Source organism: Rutidosis leptorrhynchoides, chromosome 1 (assembly GCF_046630445.1).
Source record: "Rutidosis leptorrhynchoides isolate AG116_Rl617_1_P2 chromosome 1, CSIRO_AGI_Rlap_v1, whole genome shotgun sequence".
In the NCBI taxonomy this organism is placed as follows: Eukaryota; Viridiplantae; Streptophyta; class Magnoliopsida; order Asterales; family Asteraceae; genus Rutidosis; species Rutidosis leptorrhynchoides.
The window spans coordinates 445,406,537-445,422,759 of record NC_092333.1 but is presented as its reverse complement, the minus strand read 5'-3'; positions in this window follow the sequence as shown (position 1 = coordinate 445,422,759).

Sequence of the window (16,223 nt, the reverse complement as noted above, 5' to 3'; positions counted from 1 at the left end):
CGTAATCATTCAATAATTCAATCCACCTACGCTGCCTCATATTCAGTTGTTTCTGATTAAATATGTGTTGAAGACTTTTGTGGTCGGTATATATAATAATTTTGACCCCATATAAGTAGTGCCTCCAAGTCTTTAATGCAAAAACAACCACGCCTAATTCCAAATCATGCGTCGTATAATTTTGTTCGAGAATCTTCAATTGTCTAGACGCATAAGCAATCACCTTCGTTCGTTGCATTAATACACAACCGAGACCTTGCTTTGATGCGTCACAATAAATCACAAAATCATCATTCCCTTCAGGCAATGACAATATAGGTGCCGTAGTTAGCTTTTTCTTCAATAACTGAAACGCTTAATCTTGTTCATCATTCCATTTAAATTTCTTCCCTTTATGCGTTAATGCAGTCAAGGGTTTTGCTATTCTGGAAAAGTCTTGGATGAACCTTCTGTAGTAACCAGCTAGTCCTAAAAACTGGCGTATGTGTTTCGGAGTTTTCGGGGTTTCCCACTTTTTAACAGTTTCTATCTTTGCCGGATCCACCTTAATACCTTCTTTGTTCACTATGTGACCGAGGAATTGAACTTCTTCCAACCAAAATGCACACTTTGAAAACTTAGCGTACAATTCTTCCTTCCTCAATACTTCTAAAACACCTTTCTCAAATGTTCACCGTGTTCTTGGTCATTCTTTGAGTAAATAAGTATGTCATCAATGAAAACAATGACAAACTTGTCAAGGTATGGTCCATACACTCGGTTCATAAGGTCCATGAACACAGCTGGTGTATTAGTTAAACCAAATGGCATGACCATAAACTCGTAATGACCGTAACGTGTTCTGAAAGCAGTCTTTGGAATATCATCTTCTTTCACCCGCATTTGATGATACCCGGAACGTAAGTCAATCTTTGAATAAACAGACGAGCCTTGTAGTTGATCAAATAAGTCGTCGATTCTCGGTAGTGGGTAGCGGTTCTTGATGGTATGTTTGTTCAACTCTCGGTAGTCGATATACAACCTGAATGTACCATCTTTCTTCTTGACAAACAAAACAGGAGCTCCCCACGGTGATGTGCTTGGTCGAATGAAACCACGCTCTAAAAGTTCTTGTAATTGGCTTTGCAGTTCTTTCATCTCGCTGGGTGCGAGTCTGTAAGGAGCACGAGCTATTGGTGCAGCTCCTGGTACAAGATCTATTTGAAATTCAACGGATCGATGTGGGGGTAATCCCGATAATTCTTTCAGAAATACATCGGGAAATTCTTTTGCAATGGGAACATCATTGATGCTCTTTTCTTCAGTTTGTACTTTCTCGACGTATGCTAGAACAGCATAGCAACCTTTTCTTATTAGTTTTTGTGCCTTCAAATTACTAATAAGATGTAGCTTCGTGTTGCCCTTTTCTCCGTACACCATTAAGGGTTTTCCTTTTTCACGTATAATGCGAATTGCATTTTTGTAACAAACGATCTCTGCTTTCACTTCTTTCAACCAGTCCATACCGATTATCACATCAAAACTCCCTAACTCTACTGGTATCAAATCAATCTTAAATGTTTCGCTAACCAGTTTAATTTCTCGATTCCGACATATATTATCTGCTGAAATTAATTTACCATTTGCTAATTCGAGTAAAAATTTACTATCCAAAGGCGTCAATGGACAACTTAATTTAGCACAAAAATCTCTACTCATATAGCTTCTATCCGCACCCGAATCAAATAAAACGTAAGCAGATTTATTGTCAATAAGAAACGTACCCGTAACAAGCTCCGGGTCTTCCTGTGCCTCTGTCGCATTATTATTGAAAACTCTTCCGCGGCCTTGTCCATTCGTGTTCTCCTGGTTCGGGCAATTTCTAATAATGTGGCCCGGTTTACCACATTTATAACAAACTACATTGGCATAACTTGCTCCGACACTACTTGCTCCACCATTACTCGTTTCGACACCATTTGTTCCTTTCGTTCTATTAACCCCTGGTCCGTAGACCTCACACTTCGCCGCGCTATGACCATTTCTTTTACACTTGTTGCAAAATTTGGTGCAGAACCCCGAGTGATACTTTTCACACCTTTGGCATAGCTGCTTCTGATTGTTGTTGTTGTTGCGGTTTTTATTGTTGTTGGGATGATTGTTGTAGTTGCTGTTGTTGTTGTTGTTGTTGTTGTTGTTGTTGTTGTTGTTGTTGTTCTTGTTGGGCCGTTTGTTGTAGTTGCGATTGATGTTGCGATTGTTGGGATAATTGTTGTAATTGCTGTTGTTGTTGTATTGGTGATTCTTATCACCGTTTTCCTCCCACTTTCTTTTGACTTGCTTCACATTGGCCTCTTCAGCAGTCTGTTCTTTAATTCTTTCTTCAATCTGGTTCACTAGTTTGTGAGCAATTCTACATGCCTGTTGTATGGAGGCGGGCTCGTGTGAATTTATATCTTCTTGGATTCTTTCCGGTAATCCTTTCACAAACGTGTCGATCTTCTCTTCCTCATCTTCGAATGCTCCCGGACACAATAGGCACAATTCTGTGAATCGTCTTTCGTACATGGTAATATCAAATCCTTGGGTTCGTAAACCTCTAAGTTCTGTCTTGAGCTTATTGACCTCGGTTCTGGGATGGTACTTCTCGTTCATCAAGTGATTGAATGCTGACCACGGTAGTGCGTACGCATCGTCTTGTCCCACTTGCTCTAGATAGGTATTCCACCATGTTAACGCAGAACCTGTAAAGGTATGCGTAGCGTAATTCACTTTGTCCTCTTCAGTACACTTACTTATGGCAAACACCGATTCGACCTTCTCGGTCCACCTTTTCAATCCGATCGGTCCTTCAGTTCCATCAAATTCCAAAGGTTTGCAGGCAGTGAATTCTTTGTAGGTGCATCCTACACGATTTCCTGTACTGCTAGATCCAAGGTTATTATTGGTATGTAGCGCAGCCTGTACTGCGGCTATGTTTGAAGCTAGAAAAGTACGAAATTCCTCTTCATTCATATTCACGGTGTGTCGAGTAGTCGGTGCCATTTCCTTCAAAATAGTCAAATGGAACAAGTTAATCATACAGAATATTAAGAGTAGTTAATAGTATTTCGTAACATAATATGAACTCATTTATAAAAGCTTTTTCTTCATATTAGCGTTTTATAAGTTTAAATTCGGGTAGTACCTACCCGTTAAGTTCATACTTAGTAGCTAATATACAATTCAACTACTACAATTCTATATGAAAAACTGAATATAATAATATTTCGCGTTTAAACTTTTACACAATATTTTACAAACTTACAATACCGCTTATTTTACATATAGCATGAAATATAGCACACAATAAATTTGATACAAGATGGTTGTGAAGATAATTCTAGCTAGTACACAAGTAGTTCAGCAAAGGCAATAAAGACACGTAATTCATACGTCCAGAAACAAGTCATGCATTCTGGTTTTACTAGGATTACTTCCCATCCTTGGTCTTGTGGAACATAACCGTTATGGCCGTTGATAAGACAGCGTGTTGTAACGTCGTCAAAGGGACGAGGGTTACGTAATGTCCAACAGTCCTGTAACAATCTAAAAACCTCATTTCTTACCCCAATTACCGACTCCGTCACTTGTGGGAAGTTTTGTTTAATAGTTGTAGCCCGATGTTCTTGTTCTCACTTTGGTGAGAAGCGAACATTACTAATCCGTAAGCATAACATGCTTCTTTATGTTGCATGTTAGCCGCTTTTTCTAAATCACGAAGTCCAATATTCGGATATATTGAGTCAAAATAATTTCTTAACCCATTGCGTAAAATAGCATTTGGGTTTCCCGCAATATATGCGTCAAAGTAAACACATCGTAACTTATGGATTTCCCAATGTGATATCCCCCATCTTTCGAACGAAAGCCTTTTATAAACCAAGGCATTCTTGGAACGTTCTTCGAATGTCTTACAAACTGATCTCTCCTTAAATAGTTGTGCCGAAGAATTCTGACCGACTCTAGACAAGATTTCATCAATCATGTCTCCGGGTAGGTCTCTTAAAATATTGGGTTGTCTATCCATTTTGTGTTTTTATACTGTAAAATAGACAAGAGTTAGATTCATAAAAAAAATACTTATTAATACAAGCAATTTTTACATATATCATAAAGCATAAGCACACTATATTACATATATTACACCACACGAATACAACTATCTTATTCCGACTCGCTTGTTTCTTCTTCTTCGGTTTTGGTTCGTTTTGCCAAGTTTCTAGGGATATATGATGTCCTCCTAATACGAGCCGTCGTTTTCCACATTGGTTTAGAAAAACCTGGTGGTTTAGAGGTTCCCGGGTCATTGTTACAACTTAAGGACTTCGGGGGTTGACGATACATATAAAGTTCATCGGGGTTGGAATTAGATTTCTCTATTTTTATGCCCTTTCCCTTATTATTTTCTTTTGCCTTTTTAAATTCAGTTGGGGTAATTTCTATAACATCATCGGAATTCTCGTCGGAATCCGATTCATCGGAGAATTGGTAATCCTCCCAATATTTTGCTTCCTTGGCGGAAACACCATTGACCATAATTAACCTTGGTCAGTTGGTTGAGGATTTTATTTTACTTAACCGTTTTATTATTTCCCCCACCGGTTCTATTTCCCCCACGGTTCCGATTTTTCTTCCGGTTCCGATTCTTCTTCCGGTTCCGACTCTTCTTCCGGTTCCTCTTCGGGAACTTGTGAATCAGTCCACGAATCATTTCAATTTACATTTGACTCTTCATTATTATTAGGTGAGTCAATGGGACTTGTTTTAGAGGTAGACATCTATCACATAATATCAAACGCGTTAAGAGATTAATATATCACATAATATTCACATGTTAAAAATATATAGTTTCCAACAAAATTTGTTAAGCAATCATTTTTCAAGTAAACACGGTCGAAGTCCAGACTCACTAATGCATCCTAAAAAACTCGATAAAACACACTAATGCAAAATTCTGGTTCTCTAAGACCAACGCTCGGATACCAACTGAAATGTCCCGTTCTTATTGATTAAAAACGTTCCATATTAATTGATTTCGTTGCGAGGTTTTGACCTCTATATGAGACGTTTTTTAAAGACTGCACTCATTTTAAAACAAACCATAACCTTTATTTCATCAATAAAGGTTTAAAAAGCTTTACGTAGATTATCAAATAATGATAATCTAAAATATCCTGTTTACACACGACCATTACATAATGGTTTACAATACAAATATGTTACAACAAAATAAGTTTCTTGAATGCAGTTTTTACACAATATCATACAAGCATGGACTCCAAATCTCGTCCTTATTTAAGTATGCGATAGAGGAAGCTCTTAATAATCACCTGAGAATAAACATGCTTAAAACGTCAACAAAAATGTTGGTGAGTTATAGGTTTAACCTATATATATCAAATCATAATAATAGACCACAAGATTTCATATTTCAATACACATCCCATACATAGAGATAAAAATCATTCATATGGTGAACACCTGGTAACTGACATTAACAAGATGCATATATAAGAATATCCCCATCATTCCGGGACACCCTTCGGATATGATATAAATTTCGAAGTACTAAAGCATCCGGTACTTTGGATGGGGTTTGTTAGGACCAATAGATCTATCTTTAGGATTCGCGTCAATTAGGGTGTCTGTTCCCTAATTCTTAGATTACCAGACTTAATAAAAAGGGGCATATTCGATTTCGATAATTCAACCATAGAATGTAGTTTCACGTACTTGTGTCTATTTTGTAAATCATTTATAAAACCTGCATGTATTCTCATCCCAAAAATATTAGATTTTAAAAGTGGGACTATAACTCACTTTCACAGATTTTTACTTCGTCGGGAAGTAAGACTTGGCCACTGGTTAATTCACGAACATATAACAATATATACATATATATCAAAGTATGTTCAAAATATATTTACAACACTTTTAATATATTTTGATGTTTTAAGTTTATTAAGTCAGCTGTCCTCGTTAGTAACCTACAACTAGTTGTCCACAGTTAGATGTACAGAAATAAATTGATAAATATTATCTTGAATCAATCCACGACCCAGTGTATACGTATCTCAGTATTGATCACAACTCAAACTATATATATTTTGGAATCAACCTCAACCCTGTATAGCTAACTCCAACATTCACATATAGAGTGTCTATGGTTGTTCCGAAATATATATAGATGTGTCGACATGATAGGTCGAAACATTGTATACGTGTCTATGGTATCTCAAGATTACATAATATACAATACAAGTTGATTAAGTTATGGTTGGAATAGATTTGTTACCAATTTTCACGTAGCTAAAATGAGAAAAATTATCCAATCTTGTTTTACCCATAACTTCTTCATTTTAAATCCGTTTTGAGTGAATCAAATTGATATGGTTTCATATTGAACTCTATTCTATGAATCTAAACAGAAAAATTATAGGTTTATAGTCAGAAAAATAAGTTACAAGTCATTTTTGTAAAGGTAGTCATTTCAGTCGAAAGAACGACGTCTAGATGACCATTTTAGAAAACATACTTCCACTTTGAGTTTAACCATAATTTTTGGATATAGTTTCATGTTCATAATAAAAATCATTTTCTCAGAATAACAACTTTTAAATCAAAGTTTATCATAGTTTTTAATTAACTAACCCAAAACAGCCTGCGGTGTTACTACGACGGCGTAAATCCGGTTTTACGGTATTTTTCGTGTTTCCAGGTTTTAAATCATTAAGTTAGCATATCATATAGATATAGAACATGTGTTTAGTTGATTTTAAAAGTCAAGTTAGAAGGATTAACTTTTGTTTGTGAACAAGTTTAGAATTAACTAAACTATGTTCTAGTGATTACAAGTTTAAACCTTCGAATAAGATAGCTTTATATGTATGAATCGAATGATGTTATGAACATCATTACTACCTTAAGTTCCTTGGATAAACCTACTGGAAAAGATAAAAATGGATCTAGCTTCAACGGATCCTTGGATGGCTCGAAGTTCTTGAAGCAGAATCATGACACGAAAACAAGTTCAAGTAAGATCATCACTTGAAATAAGATTGTTATAGTTATAGAAATTGAACCAAAGTTTGAATATGATTATTACCTAGTATTAGAATGATAACCTACTGTAAGAAACAAAGATTTCTTGAGGTTGGATGATCACCTTACAAGATTGGAAGTGAGCTAGCAAACTTGAAAGTATTCTTGATTTTATGTAACTAGAAGTTGTAGAATATATGAAGAACACTTAGAACTTGAAGATAGAACTTGAGAGAGATCAATTAGATGAAGAAAATTGAAGAATGAAAGTGTTTGTAGGTGTTTTTGGTCGTTGGTGTATGGATTAGATATAAAGGATATGTAATTTTGTTTTCATGTAAATAAGTCATGAATGATTACTCATATTTTTGTAATTTTATGAGATATTTCATGCTAGTTGCCAAATGATGGTTCCCACATGTGTTAGGTGACTCACATGGGCTGCTAAGAGCTGATCATTGGAGTGTATATACCAATAGTACATACATCTAAAAGCTGTGTATTGTACGAGTACGAATACGGGTGCATACGAGTAGAATTGTTGATGAAACTGAACGAGGATGTAATTGTAAGCATTTTTGTTAAGTAGAAGTATTTTGATAAGTGTATTTAAGTCTTTCAAAAGTGTATAAATACATATTAAAACACTACATGTATATACATTTTAACTGAGTCGTTAAGTCATCGTTAGTCGTTACATGTAAGTGTTGTTTTGAAACCTTTAGGTTAGCGATCTTGTTAAATGTTGTTAACCCAATGTTTATAATATCAAATGAGATTTTAAATTATTATATTATCATGATATTATCATGTATGAATATCTCTTAATATGATATACATACATTAAATGTCTTTACAACGATAATCGTTACATATATGTCTCGTTTAAAAATCATTAAGTTAGTAGTCTTGTTTTTACATATGTAGTTCATTGTTAATATACTTAATGATATGTTTACTTATCATAGTATCATGTTAACTATATATATATCCATATATATGTCATCATATAGTTTTTACAAGTTTTAACGTTCGTGAATCACCGGTCAACTTGGGTGGTCAATTGTCTATATGAAACATATTTCAATTAATCAAGTCTTAACAAGTTTGATTGCTTAACATGTTGGAAACATTTAATCATGTAAATATCAATCTCAATTAATATATATAAACATGGAAAAGTTCAGGTCACTACAGTTTGTAACCTCCGTGTTGTTATTGGCCTTTATATTTTCTCTTATATTTTGGAGCTCTTTGCCTTTTTATTATCTTCTCGATCTCTAGTAAAGCGAGTAATGGTCCAGAATTCATAAGTATGGAGTTTCGAATGAACTTAATGTTCTAAACAAGAAAGAATGTAATAGCACGATTTATTTTGTCAAATTACCAGAATCACTGAGAATAGAACTATCAAGAATATACGTTCTCAATATGTTTAGAGATTAGGTAGAATGTAAGAGTTGTGTAACATGTCACATGATGACGTTATGGTTTGTGAATCATCACGTTCCATTTAAAAACTCAGCATGACTTACTGTAATATAATTATGTTGATCAAGTGTCATTATATTATACTAACTCATGCTTCAGTCCCCAACACTACTTCAAAATCATTCATAGTTCAAATTCAAATTTTTCAGAATTTTAGAAACTAAAACAGTTTCTTTTATGATATAACACAGATAGAGCGGAGAGATAATTAATATCGAACAAGAATATCTATGAAGATATTTTCAGAAATATTGAGGATATTAATAAAGAAAGATACGATGATATCTTAGAATTTCTAATATCGATGAATGATGAATAAGATTTGTACGTAAGGGTTTAGAGTCAGGACAAGGTATTCGTTAATGACTTCAGCAGATACTGAATCATTTGGATTCTTTGAAGGCAGGTTTAGTCTTTGTGATTTGTTCACAGACTCCTTCATGGTTTGCTCAATCTGTTTTCCAGTTCCAACTTTTCTGAGCTTTACCAACATACTGTTCTTTATCATCAACTTTTTACGATTGTCTGCAGTTTCTGCTGCTTCATTCAGCTTTTTTCAAACTTTAAAGTATTGGTTCGTAGACTGGGAGCTTTTCAGAATTTCAGAATGGAAGGTCAAAATTCTAAGAGATAAATGTTATATGTATTCATATAACTGTTGATGTAAAAGTGCTGCGAGGTTCAAAATACTGAATGCTGATTTTTCCTGGTACTTGGTATGGCAATTCTCGTTACAAGGTGCGGATAAGTATATGATAGGGTTTTAATGAACAAATATAATGGTTTTTCGGAGAGACTTAAGCCAAAGAGTAATGAAGTTGTTGGTAAGTTTACTGCTAATGTGGTGGGATATAAATGATTTCCTGATAACGTTGACGAAAGGCAAACTTATCTATCGAGGTTATAATAAGACTAATTCGAATGAAAGTCGAAGTTGATTTGCTGGAACTGTGATAAATTTGGCTAATTTGGAGAGGGATTGTAAAGTTATTTTCGGTAATAACAATGCCAAAGGAGCTAGCACAGATACGCGTTAAACGTTTACTCAGGTTCCGAGAGTTTTCAGGTGCATAACTATGTGCATAAATCTTTCCTTCCGTGGACGAAATGCGGTTGGTTCATCCTCTCGATTGAGGTGTTTTCGAGAATCATGAAAGGTTTGAACACAAATTGTAATCGTCAAGATACAAATGAGGTTTAAGATGAAATCAAGTAGCAAACTTGAAGAATTGTTTAGTTTCATATGTTATAATCAATATTTTAATTCATTTTAATTGTCAAATGTTATTAGTCCACAGTCGATAGTCCACAGTTAACAGTCCAATAATTCATATATAGTTTAATATAAATATTCGAATTAATTAATATGTATCGTGACCCATTGTATACATGTCTCAGACTCGATCACAACTCAAAGTATATATATTATTATAGAATCAACCTCAACCCTGTATAGCTAACTCGATCATTACTGCATATAGAGTGTCTATGGTTATTCCAAATAATATATATAGATGTGTCGATATGATATGTCAAAATATTGTATACGTGTCCCGATATTTAAAATGCGTAAATAACAGTATTTAAATGACAATAAATAAAGTGCGTAAAATAAATAACAGAAATTAAATGACGATAAATAAAATTGCGAGAATATAAATTGCGATAAATAAACTGTGATAAATAAATTACGATAATAAAATGTAATTAAGGAATTAACAGTTAGCTAGGATTTTGTTAGCGTGGATTCTTAACAAAATTTTCTCATGGTTAATTTGTTTGTTTCTAACAAATTTTATTTTTGTCCAATGTTTTCTTCATTATGCCACTTGTTGGATTCTGATAAGGCAAAATCCAAATATGAAATTGAATGAAAATGGTTATTCTGTGATGAACGGATTCGTATATCTGTGGATGTAAGTAGGATAGTAAATGAACATTGAATCAGATTCGAAGAATGTACAGTGTAACTTATTAATGTGAAATCTAAACATTCCTCGGGTATTACCTACCCGTTAAAATATTTTCACCATTAACAGTTTGTACAAAAGAATTTTTAACTACAATCTTTATGAAAACATATATATACATATATATTTTCTTCAGATGTAATCATGGATTTAATGAGTTAATGTGATATTAATCTCATTTGATTTATTGTTAGAACAAGAATATATAATCTCTAAAACATTAGAGATTACATAATCGCCATACCGAACGAAGATAATTGATGTAGAACGATACGTAGAACGATGACTATACTTGAGGTACAGAATGAGATGTTGAGGCATAGATTGTTGATGGTACTGGTGCTGTTATTGATGGTACTGTTGGTGCCGGTGATGTTGTTGAAGCTGGTAAATTTTGCACCATATTCTTCAGATTGATTACTCGAGCGCGAAGTTCGTTGACTTTTTCTATTATTCCGGGATGATTGTCGGTGGGAACGAGCGAATGAATAAGGTTTAGAATTTTAGATAGAATATAGTCGTGTCGAGCTACTCTGGAAATGAGGTTGAAAATGGTGTTTCGGATAGATTCACCGGTAAGTGCTTCGGGTTCATCGCCAAGAGGTGAATTCGGTTGGCGAGAGGGATCGCCTTCTTCGCATTTCCATTGATTAAGTAGATCATGAACCCATCCTCATTTCATCCAAAATAGATGATGGCTAAGTGGTTGATCCATTCCAGTTATACTGCTTTCGGAGCTCGAGTGGAAATCCATATCGGAATAGCTATCGGAATCTGAGGGACTCGAACTGGTTGGGGGATTCATCTCGTACGATCAGATGAAGGATTTTTGATAAGAAATAGATTATAGGATGTAGATTAGTACCCTGCAATACATAATTTACATATGCATATATATAATACTAAAATCCCATAAGTTACGGAGGAATCTATGGAAAATGTCAGGCAAAGTTTACAGTAATAGATACGCTAAGATATGAATTTTGTCTATACACTATCGATGCACTAAATACAATAAGACGTGTCTAGACTAAGAATGATAAGCAGGTAATTTCCTAAGAATGATAAGCTGGTAATTTCCGACACGAAATTATAAGCAAAACTTTTGACATGCAGACACGGTCGAAGTCCAGACTCATTAATGCATCCTAACAACTACTAGTTAGACACACAAATGCAAGACCTGGTTTGCTAAGATCACCGCTCTGATACCAACTCTAACGACCCGTCCTAATCCATCAGGACGAATACATTACATTTGGTTACATCGCGAGGTACTTGACCTGTATATGATACATTTTACAAACATTGCTTTCGTTTTTAAAAGACAAACTTTCATTACATCGAAAGTTGACGGTGTGCATACCCTTTCATACTATTTCCAACTATAATTGACTTATTAATAATCTTGATGAACTCGATGACTCAAATGCAACGTCTTTTGAAATATGTCATGAATGACTCCAAGTAATATCTCTAATATGAGCAAATGCACAGCGGAAGATTTCTTTCATACCTGAGAATAAACATGCTTTAAAGTGTCAACCAAAAGGTTGGTGAGTTCATTAGTTTATCGTTATCAATCATTTCCATCATTTTAATAGACCACAAGATTTTCATTTCCAGTTCTCATAAATATACGTCCCATGCATAGAGACAAAAATCATTCATATGGATTGAACACCTGGTAACCGACCTTAACAAGATGCATAAAGAATATCTCCATCATTCCGGGACACCCATCGGACATGATACTTTCGAAGTACTAAAGCTTTCCAAATTCCAGAATGGGGCTTGTTGGGCCCGATAGATCTATCTTTAGGATTCGCGTCAATTAGGGGGTCTGTTCCTTAATTCTTAGGCTACCAAGCTAAAAGGGGCATATTCGGCTTCAATCATTCAACCATATAATGTAGTTTCGATTACTTGTGTCTATTTCGTAAAACATTTATAAAAGCGCATGTATTCTCAGTCCCAAAAATATATATTGCAAAAGCATTTAAAAAGGGAGCAAATGAAACTCACAATACTGTATTTTGTAGTAAAAATACATATGACGACATTGAACAAGTGTAGGGTTGACCTCGGATTCACGAACCTATATCATATATATATATATATATATATATATATATATATATATATATATATATATATATATATATATATATTAACACATATAATTGTAATCGAACAAATATATATATAATTTTTTATAAATAATATACTGGTTATATTATGTTATTTAGATAAATTTGATATATTTAATTTATATGTTTTATATCATTGTTATTCATCATTAATAATAAAACTGTACATTAAAGTTCATATATGATAAAAATATCTATTTATATATATAAATTGATATCTTTTATATATATAGCTTAATTAATATCTAAAAAAAATAGTAATAATAATAATAGTGTTAATAATAATAAAGATAATAACTTTAATAATGATAATAATAATAATAATACTCATAATAATAATAATAATAATAATAATAATAATAATAATAATAATAATAATAATAATAATAATAATAATAATAATAATAATAATAATAATAATAATAATAATAATAATAATAATGATGATAATAATAGTAGTTTTTAAATAAAATAAAAAGTTTAATAATAATGATAATGAAATTAATATTTTTGATAATAATACTTAATACATAATAACAATAATAATAATAATAATAATAATAATAATAATAATAATAATAATAATAATAATAATAATAATAATAATAATAATAATAATAATAACAACAATCATTTTACTAATGATAATATTTATAATAATACTTACTTAGTGATATTACTAGTAAGGATAATAATATTAGTAACAACAATCAAAATAATAATCCTAATTGTATTTATAATACATATACTAATAATAATGATAATGATAATATTCTTAATTTGATTAATGATAATGATACTTCTAGATATTAGGGGTGATAACAAAATTCATAATAATCATAATACTAACTAATAAAAATAAAATAATTGTGTATACCCTTAAAAGCTTCCTTTAAAAAGAATTTGCCCAAGACAGAGATCGAACCCAAGACCTCTCGCTCACGCACAAACACTCCTGACCATCCAACAAATTTCGTTTTTCTGATAGTATTCAGATACCAATTGTATATGACTCGTATTTTTCTGGTTTCCCATTTTCTTCCTCTTTATCAAAACCAAACTTTATCATCATCCTTCCATGATCAAAATCCTAATCGTGATTATCATCACCATTTAACTTACTTATTTCGTACATCATCAAATCATTATCATAACTACTTTGTGATCATAATCTTTGGGAATCATGATCATCATAACCCATCGTCACCATCATCATCATTAATCACGTAAAATCATATCAAACCTCTCCTTCATCGTATCATAATCAAGCATTCAATCATCATCTAATTCATTATAATCTCTTTGTTACACCATCATCAATTCGAATCTGTCACGGAATCTCGAAGTAAGCAGGCAGCAAAAAAAGAAAAAAAAAATGTTGTAAGCTTGTTTGATCGTGGGTTAATGTTACGTGCCCATTATTAAAGCAGGCCCAACACACTGAAATATGGATTGGTAATTGAATTCAGCAGCCCACTAGATTAATCAACTCATTCGGTATAGTGACTAGATTTTACAAAGATGCCAAGGATTAACTAAGTCGACAGTTCAAAGTGGGTAGGGTCATCGACTAATACTCCCTCATCATGCTACATATCATCATGGTCTACTCTCCTCCACTTCACTTTTTATTACTTTAACAACTCCATATTATCTATAATTGTTACAAGGACCACGTATTTTTATTGCACAAGAAGTTGCAGCAGCGATCGACCAAACTAAAAGTTGCAGGTGCATGGTTCGATGTTGTTTAGTGGTTGCAGGTTCGTTGGTTTACAGCAGTAACCGGTACCGGAACAGAAGCAAAGATATTTTAGTGTTGGGTTTAAAAGAAATGTTAAGATGGTGAGGTGTCGAGTTGCAACAATCGTAGCAGTAACCATTTACAAATGGGTTCCAGTATGAGTTGTGAGTCTTGTAGCAATAAAATGGTTTAGCTTGTCTTGATGTTGTTCATGTATAGAAAAGGGTTTGTCATATGAGACGGGACTCTAGGTAGACTATGAGCGTTGTTGAGTTCATTTATCAGAAACATAAATAGCAATTTAACATGAAGGTGATCAAAGGTGGTTATCGAATAATTTCATGCTTGTGTGATGTTCGAGCTCTAAAAGAAGTCTAGTAGCAGTGGTGAATCATAGGGTTGTAGTGGTGGTTTGTTGATGGTAATTGGTTATGGTTTGGTTCGTAGGTGTACGTACCAATAGAAACCGAAAAGAGCTCGAATGGTGTTGGAGGCTTCGGTGGTGTTGGTGGTGATGGAGTGAGTTGTGCTGGCGTTTAACGATGGGTGGTGGAAACTTGTACTTAAGAAGACCGCAACTAAAATGATTTAGTTTGGTATTCATGTTGCAAGTTGAAATGGGAAACCGAAAATATAGTGGAATAGATAGAAGTGGTGAGGTGTACGCCTATTATGCATATATGTATATATATTTCTAAATGTAAAAGTAATCAATCAACAACAGTGATGTTCAATCACAATTTTTGATTCTTAACTCAATTTACGGTTATATGTATATTATATATATATATATATATATATATATATATATATATATATATATATATATATATATATATATATATATATATTATATATCAGTGAAGAATAATCACAATTCAAGCACAGTGAATTCCAACGAATTAATCAATTAGGCACAGTAATCACATAATACTTCAATTCTCGTGACATATAAGTGAATGTATTCTGCCGACAGTTTTCACGGACTGTGTATCGTGCGAAATCAGTGACGGATAAAAGTGTTCAGAAAAATTTCATATTTTTAAATTAACTATATTTATTTATTTTGGTCATTATGGTATAAAATTCAATCATTAATTTAATACATAAAAATTACATCAACTGTCCCTCTCATTTATGGGTAAAATATAAAAAGTGTTGAAATTTATTAATTAGCTTCTAAATATATTTTTAATAAACCTAAAATTTATATAGCTCATTTTCGAATCACCGTTTATTTTAAAATTACATAAGTTTGAATTTAACTTGCTTAATATCAATCGAAACATCAAATAAGTATTACAATTATTTAATATTTATTTTTAATATACTTTATTTATATTTAGAGATATATTTTAAATAATAATTATTATAATATCCTATTTTTATTTTATTAATTTTTAATAACAACATATAATGCTTCAAATTATATTTCGAATTATTATTTATATATACATACATACATATCTATTTACAATTAATTGTTCGTGAATCTTCGAGAGCAGTCGAAGGTCAATTGAATATATGAACATCATTTCAAAATTTTCTATACTCAACATTACATAATTTGCTTATCGTATCGAAATCATATAAAGATTAAGTTTAAATTTAGTCGGAAATTCCCGGGTCGTCACAATAATGAGTAATATTAATAGTACTAGTATACATGTATTTCTATTTATTATATTCATATATATGTAAATTTATAACTATATGTATATATTAAATTATAATGAATAATTAATTAAATTTAATCACAAATTGACGCCTAAGTAAAAATCTTTTTGATTTATATATATGTATAGA